The 13,982-nt window shown below is 34.9% G+C and overlaps 1 long non-coding RNA gene across 3 annotated transcripts; it reads right to left on the minus strand.

The window, feature by feature from the left end:
• Positions 1-10,065: 10,065 nt before the first annotated feature.
• On the minus strand, positions 10,066-13,982 carry LOC130469039 (uncharacterized). 3 transcript variants are annotated; one of them, XR_008929416.1, is made up of 5 exons: positions 13,610-13,982; positions 12,704-12,981; positions 12,284-12,379; positions 10,471-10,682; positions 10,067-10,330 (listed from the first exon to the last, which is right to left on the minus strand). It is a non-coding gene; the product is annotated as an uncharacterized lncRNA (long non-coding RNA). The 3 variants fall into 3 exon arrangements; XR_008929417.1 differs by having other exon boundaries at positions 10,068-10,330; positions 12,704-12,940; positions 13,610-13,981; XR_008929415.1 differs by having other exon boundaries at positions 10,066-10,330; positions 12,704-13,982.

Consider the following 13,982-nt stretch of genomic DNA (forward strand, 5'->3'; position numbering starts at 1 on the left):
TTTCTGTTTATAAAAGAATATGGTTATTTTCTTAATTTAAATAATTAAGGGTATTCATTTAAAATTATTTTTCAAATTGTTTTTGATTTTCCTTCTTAAAGACCTTGTAAATTGCCCGTTTCCTTGTTTTACTTGAAACAAAACACTTCGTTTCACTTTAAGACTAAAATAACTTTATAATATTTATAGTCTTGTTTAAAACTTAATATTATTTCTAAATATTTAAAACATAACTCAGTATATTTCCTTGAAATATAAAATAAAACGTACAGAAAATACGGAGTATCACAATGAACCCCAACTCCTGTGTGTCCGTCACTTCAGACGTGCACAGTCTAAAACTATTGCTACTCAGTTTCACTTTACATGATTTACAGATTAAAACTCTGTTATAACTCAACAATCACATAAGTCACACAATCAACAATTATTCACAACTGTTTTTATCTTGGAATTAAGTAAGTGATCACAAAGGTATCAATCAAGACACATTCCAATTAACTCAACCTTTCCTTTAACAATGATCAACCCATGTATATCGGTATAAGGTTTCAACTTACTAAACAAGGTCCTCGGCCCTCATAAAGTAGTGAAAAGCTAAATGGTAACGACGATCAATCGATCTAAATCAATCCTATATAATAATAAAAAAGTCAGTGGCTATTGTGAGGCCTCTAAAACTCCAATCCAATAATATCATTCACTCCCTCCAAAAACCAATTCTCATTCCCTTTTTTAAAATCTTAAGCATTTTCAAAATAAGGGAGTTACCTAGGAAAAAAAACCTACCTCAATTGATTAACTGCCACACGTTTTCATACTCCATAATAAGATTAAAAAAAACTTACTCCCTCTTATTAATCACATACGGAGTATGTTTGTCTCAAATTAAATGCCTTTTTTTTCCTATTAATACTTTTCTTTGACGAAATCTCTCTTCTTAATACTTATCCTATATAAAATTAATACTTATCCTATATAAAATTAAAATGTAAATACTCATCATTCTCCGTCTGAGGCTTCATTGACAAGGTTCCATGGCGGAGGGGATCGATTGGTTTGTTATTCAAGGTTTGTATCATTATTTTCAGTCTATTTCATATACGAAGTAGTTTAATTTTTTCAATTTATGATTTGTTGTTGCGTATTTATATTAAATTACTATTGTATATTTGTATGCATGTATGGAGTTATTTAGTTTATTGGAAGAATTAGGCAAGTAGGCAACGCAACCACCAACGTTGGCAACACAGTGTCATGAATCTCTTCCAGTAAACATAAATATTATCTTGGTACACTAAATTGTATTTCTCCCTACTCTCCTTCTATTATGCAGTATGTTTAATTTAATTTTATCACTTATTTAATTATGAGGGAAAATGATTTAGTGCATGTTTCGATTTTATGTAATTGAGTTTGTTTTTTTCTATAGAGAAAATGATTACGGAGAGAAATGAAAGAAAATTTACCAATTTATAAAACCATAATTATATTAAGTATTGAGTTTTGAAGTGTATGTTGTTAAATGTGTTTGTATTAGACCATTTATTGTTGATTTTAGCAAAATTTAAACACTGATGTATTCATGTGATTTGAGTTCTAGAACGTGATGTAAGGTGTAGAAGTGGGTAATTTGTAATCTTTTTGGTTATTAAATTTTTTGATTAATCTGTTTCAAGTAGCTTATTTTTTTTAGTGATTTGGTGAATGAATAATTGAATATGAATTCTTATGTATCGGCAGGAAAGGTGAAAGGGATTATATGGTGTGATCTCGATTCAGTAGAAGGTAATTTATATGGGTGGAAGATTCTTCGAAAAACGATGGTGCCGAACAATGTCGAATGTTAGTGTGAGACATTTTAAACCCTAAGTCCCTGAAGGAAGTTTCTGATGAAGGTATTACGTACTCGCAAGATGCGCCTGTAGCCTGTAGGAGTCTTGGATATATACATGCAACTCAAACAAATAAGCATACGTTCGAAAAGTATGTCTTCTTTTCTTTTACAATGACTTTGTTAATTTACTCATGTAGTTGTAATCTTATCATGTTATGTACTGCAATGCAGCTAGGACATTGAGTTTCTTAGTATAGCACTCTGATTATGCTTAAGTTGACCATGTAGTGATTTGAGTTTCTGGTGGTTGTTAATTAATGTAGAGTTGACGACAGGGATGGAAGTTACGATGGGTGGTAACTGGTAAGGGTAGTGAATGGGTGGGTGACATTAGACAAGAACCACTAAAGCGGAACTCTTCAGTTTTGGTTGAATTGAAATTGACTTTCTTTGGGTTTCGAGTAGCAACAAAATGGTAGAAAATTATTTGTATAAAACTGCCAACAGAGTGGGCGGTTCATTAAGTAGGATACCGCCTCAATTAATATGGTTTATCTTAAACAATCGCTAATTCATTTGCGGTTTCATATTGACGGATAATAAATAAATCGCTTTTCTTTCTAACATACTCCATAGACAATAGATTTGGAATAAAAGTTACATGAGGTTTATTTCAAGAATTTCGATATCTAACCTTTTACCCGGAAATCATTTAGAAAAGGGCAGTCACCTACAATGATTTTTTTAATTTTTTTCTTACATCCTATATAAAACAAATCGCAATCGTATTAATTTCTCAAATCTTAATGATATTAGACTTTTTAATATAATAAAATCACATTTTTGATAGAATTGATCAAATGTTGTATTTGTAGACAACGTAAATAAAAAAATGGTTTCTAACCCATAAAAGAAACTTTAAAATCTTAAAGATATCTTTTAAAAAAATATGCACAACGAAAAAAAAAACTCTAGATTCTCTATTACATTTATTAACTATTGTAATTGATACGGCCTAGAACAACCAAGAAAACAAAGCCCTAGAAGAGGAGAGAGAAAAGAGAGGAGAAAAACGCCCTTAATTTTGTACACTTGTTTTTAATTATGTCTCCCATTCATTTTCAGTATAAAACTTTAAATTTTTTATTAAAATGATTTGTACGGCCAAAACTTTATATTTAATTTGATTTTTTTTGTGTGTAAAATATTAAGTATTATTTAGTTTCTATAAATTTTATGTAGGTTTCTTTTTTATTTTTGTTTTATCATTACCCGTGCTAATGCACGGGCACACACTAGTATATATAAAATAATCCAGTGTTCCCAACCAACATGTTTGCATCAATCATTCATACTAACATGTTATAATTCTCATAACAAAATGCGTGTTCAACATGTTCATCCAACAATATTAAACATGTAAATTTCAACATAACCAAGTTCATCGACAAATTCAACATGGTTTCAATAATAACACACATCACCAAGCACACATGTATGTACGTACCTTGTGTAAACAAACTGATAGGCCATTTTAACACGTTCAAAAGTCGCCTAAAGAGAATTCTCCGCCTAAAACAACCAACAAATATTCCCAATCAATTTCTAATCATTCGCAACCATAATAAGGCATTCCAAATACATCCTAAACATATTTAGAACCTTCCCCAACATCAAAACTTGAATAATAGATTTCCTAGCATCATAATTATTGAATTAGTGATTGAAATTCGTTGAAAACTCTTTGCAAACATCGTACTTTAAATTTTCAGCAATATAAACTCATTTAAAAGCTTCACCAAGGCCAATCTACGTTCTTGGAACATCGAAACAATAAATTTAATAATCCACAATCGTCCTACCATGATTTACAACTATTAAAACCTTGAAATTCATACTTTAGATAATCAAAAATTAATATTTCAATGTATTTAGATAATCTGAAAATTAAATATATTATTTAAACATAATATATAAATATGAAATTCTAATTAAGTCATAAAAATCATAAGTTTATTAAATCAAAGCATAAATTAAATTAACAAAATATAATTAAAATAAATAGTTTACTTAGGGTTTAAGAAATAACCAAGTAAAGAAGGAGAGAGGAGGGTTGGCCGGCGGTAAGGCGGCGGCTTGCGGAGGTTGGAGACGTGGCTGGGCGCAAACAAGGTGATGTTCGAGTACAAGGCCACGATTAAAGAGGAGAGAAGACAATGAAAGAAAGGACGAATGAGAGGGAGAAGGAAGAAACATACCGGCGGCGAAAGGGCGGTGGCTCAGCGGCGCGGCTGCGCACAGGGTGAAGGTGATGCTTGCGGTGGTGCTGTGCGAAAACCGAAGCAATGGTTAAGCGGGAAAGAACGAAACATAGAAAGAAGAGAAAGAAGAACGAAAATGAAAGGGGAACGAAAGAGAAAAGGGAGGATGACGGAGAAGGGCTTATCGGCGGTGACGAGGACGGTGGTGGTCCGGCGGGTGTACGGTGGCTGGCGGTTGGGGCAGAGAGTACCAAGGTTTGAGGGTTTGCTGGTTTACGTGAGTTTGAAGGAGAGATGGGTTTTGCTTTTTTTCTCTTTTGGGTTTTCACGTGAAGTTCAAATGGGGTTTTGGCTTTGTTTAATTATTTTTTTTTTTTTTGTTTCACGTGAATTAGAGGTAGAGAAGGGAGTAGAGTTGTTTGGGGTTATGGGTTTATAATATTGGGCTTTTCCCAATTGGGCTAGACTTAGGAAATTAGTTTTAGGATTTGAATCCGAAACCAAATAGGATCGTTTTCTAAATTCGATCAATTTTCGTAATTTGATTTTCTTTTCAACTTAAAATTCTAAAATTATTTTGATTTCGTAAATCGTTAAAAATATTCAAAATGTAGTAAAATAAATATACGCTAATTATATATTTATTTCTAAAACTCGTAAATTCTTATTTAAATACTTCCTCCGTTCCGAAAATATCGCACCATTTGTTTTTTTGCACTATTCACACTACGGATTTGACCATTTTTTGTGATTCATTCGTAACAAAATTTTAGTCACTTGGAGTCTTGTTAGATTCGTATCAATATATATTTTCTAAATATTATTTTTTTTTATAATTTTTACTTGCACACGATTTGAGATATTAAGAGTCAAAGTAATGGTTAGACGAATAAAAGTCAACCATGGTGCGATATTTCCGGAACGGAGGAAGTATATTAAATATGAGTTAAAATATATAAATAATGTTTATAATTTACGGGGGATTACATTTGATGACAACTGGATTAGCTCTATCTTTGCTTGATTGTGCGAGAAATAAATTGCAGCGCCTGAATAAAATGGTGCTTTGGATTTGTGCGCTGGAATAATGTAGCGCGTACTTTGCCAGCGCTAGAATTTTCTAGAGCTGGTGTTTTACTTCACTTTTCCAGTCTTATCGATTTTTACCCGAATCTTATCACGGTTTCTATCCTTCAGAATATGAGCTGAGATGCAACTCTCATTCTTTATCCAACGATAAATCGTAATGCGACTTAAACACTCAGATAATTTTTCTTATACAATTGTCGTTCTGGGCAATGTTCAGGCATAGCAGTTACTATAAATAATAGTTTCTAAAAATGGAAATACGGTTTACGGGATCATCAGTAAGTGATGGATCGTTCGTAGCATATTTAGGAAAGCTTAGTCAAGCGGTGTTTGGTTTCATCATCGAACAAACCGTATCGGGGCTAGGGACAAATGTAGGCGTCTACAGTTAGCCACTTAGCCCCCACTTCAATTGAGTCTGAGCAAGACGATGATCAAAGTATTGGTAGACGGAGTGCGTCTGGAAACTAGCCTGGTTAAGACTAAGTCCGAATAATGGTCTCACGAACCCCCGAGTGATAACATTTGACTTAAGGGTCATCACTAGAAATGCAAATAGTCCCCTCACGAGTCATCGGGAACTTATTGACTTGAACCGACTTCTCGCAGAGTCATTGAATGCGTTCAAATGGCGGAACAGAGTTTTTCGAAAACAGATACATATCTTGATTTATTTTGAGAATGATGACAGAATACGGGATGATAACCGAACACAGAATAAAGAATGATAAGGGAATATGGAATACGGAAACAGAATACGAAATACGGAATATTGACATTTTTATTAACGAGGAAGGAATAAACCTCGAATCAGATTACGGAATGATGGAATACGAAATACGAAATACGGAATACGAAATACGAAATACGGAATATTGACATTTTTATTAACGAGGAATGAATAAACCTCGTAACGGAATACGGAATACAAAATTTTTCAAAATACATAATTTTTCAAGATACAGAATTTTTAAGAATACAGAATTCGGGATTTTTCAGAATACAGGTTTTTTTTTGAAAATAATTAAATTTTTAAGGAACCGTTATCTAAATGGGTTACGGTGATTCCCTGAATATAGTTGTCTATTAGTGGGCCACCAGAATCATTTTTTATTATAACAATAAATATTTTGAGATACCGTTACTTTTCCGCGGGAAAACGAAACAAAGTTAAGCGGTTATTTGGCCAGAAATGGGGCGAAGTGCCCAACATTTTGTCTGAAATGGGACAATTGTGCGCTGGAAAATTCCACCGCGTGAAACTGAGCGCTGAAATTTTTCAACGCTTGATTTTAAGCGCTGGAAAAGTCCAACGCAGAGTTCACCATTTCTGTTGCTGCTTGTTCGATTTTTCGAGTCCTCTCTCAATCGTTCTTCATCAATTCTGCTCGGTTTTGCACGATTTCTTCACCAAAATTGTTCCCAAGTCAATATAGATCACGTATATGTAAGTAATTTCGAGTTTAACTTCAGTGTTGGCTTGATTTTGAGTAGAAATCCGTATGACATTTCATGCCCAAATTGAATTGGGGTTTTTTTATTCTTGCCCCAATTTCTTGCAATTGTTTGCTTGTATGTGATGTTTATAACATGTATATGTTCCTAGGCATGTTAATTTCTGCAAGTATGTTGATCTTGGACAATTTTGAACTTGTTCAAAATTAGCCCCAAAGTGTGCCTACGAATTGGTATTGGGGGCACAATGTAGGTGTTCTTAGTGCATTGCTTGTTGTTTATAGAGTCTATGGATGATAGAAAATGCATGATTTTGATGTTCGGAACAGTTTGTGGTCGATTTCGCATGTATGAACCTTATTACTAATTGTGAACTTAGCAACATGCTCATACTTAGGGAACAAAATTTTTTGATGCCACTAGCTTGTCGAGTTCGGAATTTCAGAATGTAATTGCTTGCATTACTGGGCCCAAGGTGTGATGTCTTATGTCTTTTCGTACTTTTTGCAAAACGTAGTATGTCAGGTGAAAGTTCATCCTCCACTGAGGGGGAGGCTTTGGATTACATGATGCAGCCACGGGTAATCCCTTCTCGTCTGATGAGACGAGAGGACACTTATCGGCCCGTTCGGGGCTCTCAGAGGGAGAGGAATGACTCTTTGTCTCCTCCGTTGGAGTCTGGAGGGGGTCCTGACCCCGAGGACGAGCCAGCATGGTTGGGCCCAATGGAATATGACGGGGTCGACCTTCACCATGACTTGGAGCATCATGTGGTGTCCCGGTTTCGCTCCGGTAGGGCCGAGGTGGATACGGCTTGTCGACTTTACGGTGGGTCGGACTTTGTGGAGCGCTTGGGGAAACTGGACGGGCGGACCCGTGCAGTGGTGGAGGAGTGCCCCTTGTATCCGACGGTGTGCGTTTTTAGGGAAGTCGTGGGCCCCAATGCATCTAGGCGGTTCTTGCCCTTGATTCTGGAGTGGTGGTGGGATACCACCAACACTTTTCATTTCCCGTGGGGGGAGATGACTATTATTCCCGAGGACTACATTGCCCTTACGGGTCTGTCCTTTACGGGTACCTCGAGTTTCAGCGTTAGAGACGGAGATATGCCATTGCAAATATGGTTAGATAGTGTATCGGGGAGGAGTTGGCAGTAGAGGTGGCCAAGTATAAAGGGAAGGGGATGCCTTACTCCTTGCTGGTGGATGTTTTGCGGAGGGCCGCCCTCTAGTGCTTCTGCGAGGATGTATGCTCGCATCTTTTACTTACTGTTTTTGAGTTCGACGCTCTTGTCGAACCGCTCTAAGAGAGTGGATCCTTGGCTGATCCCGTTGGTGCGGGAGTTATCTGAGCTAGGTTAAATCTGCTTGGGCGAGGCAACCTATGCGAACCTGATTAGCCATATGAGTGTGTGTAATCCCCCGTAATTTTATACATTTTATTTATATATTTTAACGTATATTTAATATATTTAAATAAGAATTTACGAATTTTAGAAATAAATATATAATTAACGTATATTTATTTATTACATTTTAATGATTTACGAAATCAAAAATAATTTTAGAATTTGAAGTTGAAAAGAATTTGAATTACGAAAATCGATTGAATTTAGAAAACGATCCTATTCAGTTTTGGATTCGAATCATAAAAGCTGAATCCAAATTCTAGCCAATTGGGAAAGCCCAATAGTATAAACCCATAACCCATTACTCTACTTCACGTAAAACCAAAACACAACTCCTCTCCCTTTTTCTGTTTCACGTGAATTTCAAACCCTCAAGAGCCTTTCCTCCCTCACGCTGCCGTTCATCTCTCCTTCCCTCCTTCATTCGTGGCTCTGCTCAGCCGCCAACCTGCAACCGCCGCCGATAAGTACCCCTCTTCTTCGACCTTCTTCTTCGTCGTCCTTTTCCTTCCCTGTTTCTTCTTTCTTCCTTGCGTTTTTCTCTCCTCCTTAACGTTCTGTCTTCTTGCACATCCACCAAGGCCGTCGGACCACCGTCGCTAGTCACCGCCGGTAAGCCATCGCACCCCCTTCCCCGTTGTTCCCTTCTCTTTTTCGTTCGCTGCTGTTCGTCCTTCCTCACTCCCCTCCTCTTGTTCGATTTTCGCACAGCACCACCCACGACAGCAACCACCGCTGCCGCCCACGACAGCAACCAGCCAGCCTCTCCATCGCTGTCACGTCGTGCACCGCCTTCTCTCTCCCTCTTTCTTGGTTATTTATTAAACCCTAAGTAACTAATTATTTTAATTATAGTTTGTTAATTTAAATTATGTTCTTGAATTAAATTTATAATTTTTATGGTTTGAATATGATTTTCAGATTTGGTGTGGATATTATAAACTAATTATTTTCAGTTTTGGTTGATTAAAATATAAGTTAGGGTTTAATCATGTTTTATTAATTCGAATTATGTTTTCTTGAATGAAAATAATAGTTTTTATGATTTAAATTATAGATTTCAGATTATACGAATTATATAATAAAGTTACTAATTTTCAGATTATATTATATTGGTTAAATTAGTGCCTTTAAGTAGTAAAGTGTGACTTTTGAGGATTAAATGGCTTTAAATCATGATAGAACGATTATAAATTATTAAAGTTATTGTTTTTTTATATGTTAAAGATGTTGAATATATTTTGAGTAAGTTTTTAATTACTTTAGATTGCTGAAAATTTAAAGTACGACGTGTGCGAAAAGTTTTCAACGAATTTCAACCACTAATTTAATAATTATGATGCTAGGAAATCAAATGTTTAAGTTTTGATATTGGGGAAGGTTCTAAATATGTTTAGGATGCATTTAGAATGCTTTATTATGCACTACTAGAAAAAGGACAATTAACGACGAACAATTTCGTCGTTAAAAGCCTCAATTTTCGTCGTCAAAGGTTTTAACGACGGTCATGATGTTCGTTGTAACAGGTTCCGTCGTTATTGGCTTTAACGACGATGTTCGTCGTTAATAATTAATGTTTATTAACGAAGAATTACCGTTTCGTCGTTAAGCATTAACGACGGATTATCGATTCGTCGTTAAGCATTAACGATGGATTATTGTTTCGTCGTTAACTTCTAACGATGAAATCATAATTCGTTGTTAATAATTAACGACGAAGTTAAAATTTCATTGTTAAAAGTTAACGACGAAACAATAATCCGTCGTTAATGCTTAACGACGAAACAATAGTTCGTCGTTAAATACTTATTCACTATGATCAATTAAGCAATAACGACCAAAATATCCCTTGTAAAATGTCCTTCCCAAGATTCAAAATTTTTGAATTTTGGCAATAACGACCAACTATTATGTCGATAATATTGCAATCATAATAATATTATTTGCGCTTTTCGAAGCACCTACATTTTCCCTGTGAAACAATATAGATATAAATCAACTAAAAAAATTAAAATTTCATTACTCAAAATATTTTTGACAATAGAATTTCAAGTTATGTTATCAAAAATCACATCCCCTTGTCTTTAAATTCTAAAAAACCTAAAAGATACGTAATTCTTGTTCAATCTAAAAGAACAAAATAAAAATCTAACTAGTTGATCAATACAAAACTATATGCAAAAACTGTAGTTTGACAAAAGCTTGAGAGCTCTTCAGGGTAGCCTCCTTCCATGCAGACTTCAATAAACCTTCTTCCTCCTTGATTTCTTCTCTCCAAATCTTAAAATATAACATAAGTTTAGGGCCCAATTATAATGATGATTAATGAAGAAAGAAATTACAATTCTAAAAATTTTCTATGACAAGCAGATTGAACTAGCAATGTTCACAGAAACTCGCGAGATGGAATAATCACTTACGCGGTTAAAATGCTTGTCAGGAAGGGGAACCAGACCTCCAGTTGGGACAGATTGGCAAGACTTGTACAAGCACAACTGGTATAAGAAATAGAAGAATCAGAAGTGTGCTTGCGACTATTATCACCACTCTAGACATCCATCTTTGCAAGAACGTTGCTTGGAAAATGGCCAGTACACGTCATCTACCTCAGGAGCTTGCTCCGTAACCCATTCTGTAAGTTTCTCAGATTGTTGTAAACGTTAAGCAATTGCAGCACCAAATCTAGATATGAAGAATACAAAAACAGAACGTACTAACTTCACCATTGACAAAAGTACAAAACAAAGATGTCAGCAACCACATACGACCACCATTATGTAATTATGTAATGTATTGAATATTTAAATCTAAAAGAATTAGATGAAGATTTTCATGGTAATCTGGGAAGTAGATGTACTTGACAGAAGACTAATTGACTGTAGTGTTGATACAATTAAATCATCAACAATTGGCCTTCAAGTGTCAGGACACTCCCAAACTACAAGCAAAAACAAATCAAAATAAAATTCTCAATTCTCTGACTATGGTTCTCACTTATATCCTCCATATGTACAGATATTATGCTTCTTTATCTTCCCTCTCTACTCTAACCGGTAAACTTATTCCCCAAGCTACTACGTAACAGAATCATAATGGAATGCCAAAAGTGCCCCTATGCGACTATTACACACTATTTGAAACGACTGCCAGTATTAGCTTGTGTGGAGATAAAGCCTAATTAACGTTATTCACTGACTTAACCTATTCACCTAAATATCATGACTGGTGGTCTTCATGCCAGGAACGAACAAAAAAATTAGCATATATAGTTAATCAGCAAAGTGGTGGAATAAAAGAAATTAAATATTCTAGGTTCTCTTTTCAGGTAATATAATAATAGAACAATATTGCATGCTGATAACAGGGGAATGAATGAAAGGGGATTATTGCATATGATTATGTACTATGCCTTGCCAGACATTAGAAACTTAGAACTAAGGAACAAACAAAAATTAGAGCAACTGAAAGTATTCCCTTACTGACAACTGTTTATTTTTGTCGCAGTATATGGAACAAAAAATACTTTTACTTTTCCAGGTAGGTCACTTTTCAAGATGAGATGAACGTCCGAAAGAAAGTGTTATATGGAAAAGTAATGTACAACTTCTTCATCCCCCAACAACAACGCTCAAAACCTTGGTAAGTTATGTTGAATGCTACCTAGTAATACTAGTTTTGTTGATCCACATTAAAGCGTTGCTCAGTTAAATTAAAACAAAATTATAGCTTGCAAAAAACTAGCAAAGAAACAAGCAAAGTATATCTAAAACCAATCTAGCTCATACTATAGAATAACTCTTTTGCAAAACAATCCAAAATAAATCTAAATTCTTTAACAAACAAACATGAGCAGGATGGGTATCTACTATTTTTATCAATTAGATTATATCTAAATGTAGGATGCAATTACGAGTACTAAAATGGACGACCCTGGACCCCTACAAATCAAGAATTGAAGAAAAAGGATAGGAGGACTCTTGGAACAATAGTGTTCATGACCTGTTAATGCATCAAATAAACATCAGAGGAATAGGTAGCTCACAGCAGCAGAACAACAATTACTAGCTTACTTCAATTTGAGAAAGACAGTATGTTAGCTCTGCTCTTCCTTCAAGTTTAGTGACCTAAAGCAACATTGAACAAAAAGACTTTGCACCACCGCACCAGCAATTTAAACATAAAAACCATGATAATTTAGTATCCTATGCAAGTAATACAAAGTATAATATATACCCGCTGGATGAGAATGTGAAGAACTCCAACTCTCTTGGATCTCCACCAGCCTTGCGCTTTTGCTTAGAAATTAGGTTTCTAGTGGAACTTTCTTATCTGCAAGAATTTCACAATGAATGTCAAAACAGGTTGATCTTTTTATTTAATATAAACAAGGTTGCTTTGATTTTGAACATAACACTAACAAAAAAATATTTCTTTAGCTTCTGACCAAATTATCCACTAGATTTCTTTACTAAGGCTACTAACTTACTGCATTGGCCAGCTTCTTTACGGGAAGTTTTTTTTAGTGCATAAAATTTCAATGGAACCCTTTTCATGTTATACTTCATAATCAACAGATGAAACAACAGTAATTAAGACCAACATAGTCAGGGGAAGGTAAAAGTAGTCATAGAGATTCCCACACATTGTACAAACCTGATGGTAAAAGTAGTCACAGAGATGTAAAATGTGGTGCTTATCTGCAGGATCATTCTTATTGACATACTTGAGAAGTTCGATTTCGTCCAAACTTTTACAAACAAAATCTGTCATTTTTAATGACTTTCAGGCAAGCATAAACTCCAGTCTGGATATCTTGAGCCTGAACAACTTTGCTGAAAGCCGCAGAACCAAGGTACTTAGTAATATCAATGCAGTATCGCCCCGCAACGACTGTGTGCCAGACATTTTGTTAGAGGAAGAATCTGAATCCTCTTGTGTTGTAGAACGAAGTCCATATGGATCAGCAAGCCATGATTCAAAAACAAAAGTTTCTTAAAGGACATTACATTAAAATAACTTTGAAAACGAAGGTGGACACTAATTACATAAATCTCCAACCAAATTAAGGAACAAAAAGGCTAATGCTCCTAACGTAAGAATACATAAAAGCACTTCAAGTTCTTGTTTGTGTTTGCGTAAATGCTTGCCATAATATACATACTTAGAAGCAACAAAGAATCAAACATAACTTTTAGTTTATTAAAAACCTAACTCTATTCCTAAACCATAAACTGGACTCTTTCAATCCAAAATAAAGTAACGATAAGATTAAACCCCAAACGCAGAAGAGAACAAAATCAGTTTTGCCTTCATACAAGATTCAACTACTAATTCAATTCATACAAAAAAAGGCTTGAGATTAATGGTATTAAATTATTAATTAAAGAAAAATACCTTGCGGAACTGACAAAGATCGAATTAGATAATTGCAATTCAAAAAATTGTCAGCGTTATCTGAACACAATTTCAATCACTTGAACTAGAGAGGCTAAATCAAACCCTGATTTATTTTTAAAGGAAAAAAGCAAGAAAATGTAAAAAAGAGGGAGAAAACATTACCAAAAAAGCAAATGTTGTTGCGCATAGGGAGATCGAATTCAAGGTTAATGGCGCCCGCCGTACATGGACTAATTCCACTGCATCTTTGGTCAAGGATATAGAGAGGGGGAAGAGAGAGAACCCATTATTTTCATTTAGAATAACAAGAATCGGAAAACTGCGAATTCAAGGATATAGAGAGGGGGAAGAGAAAGAACCATTATTGAGGGTTTTAGGTCGGACAGACGGAGATGAGGGAAATTTGAGGTCGGCCTACGACAATAAAAACATGGCGCTACTGGGAATTGAGAATAACGACGAACACTATTTTATTTTTCTTATTTCTCTTTATCTTTTCGATGAACATTAACGATGAACTTGTTATTTCTCGTAA

The sequence above is a fragment of the Spinacia oleracea genome, chromosome 3 (genome assembly GCF_020520425.1).
Source record: "Spinacia oleracea cultivar Varoflay chromosome 3, BTI_SOV_V1, whole genome shotgun sequence".
Lineage (NCBI taxonomy): Eukaryota > Viridiplantae > Streptophyta > Magnoliopsida > Caryophyllales > Amaranthaceae > Spinacia > Spinacia oleracea.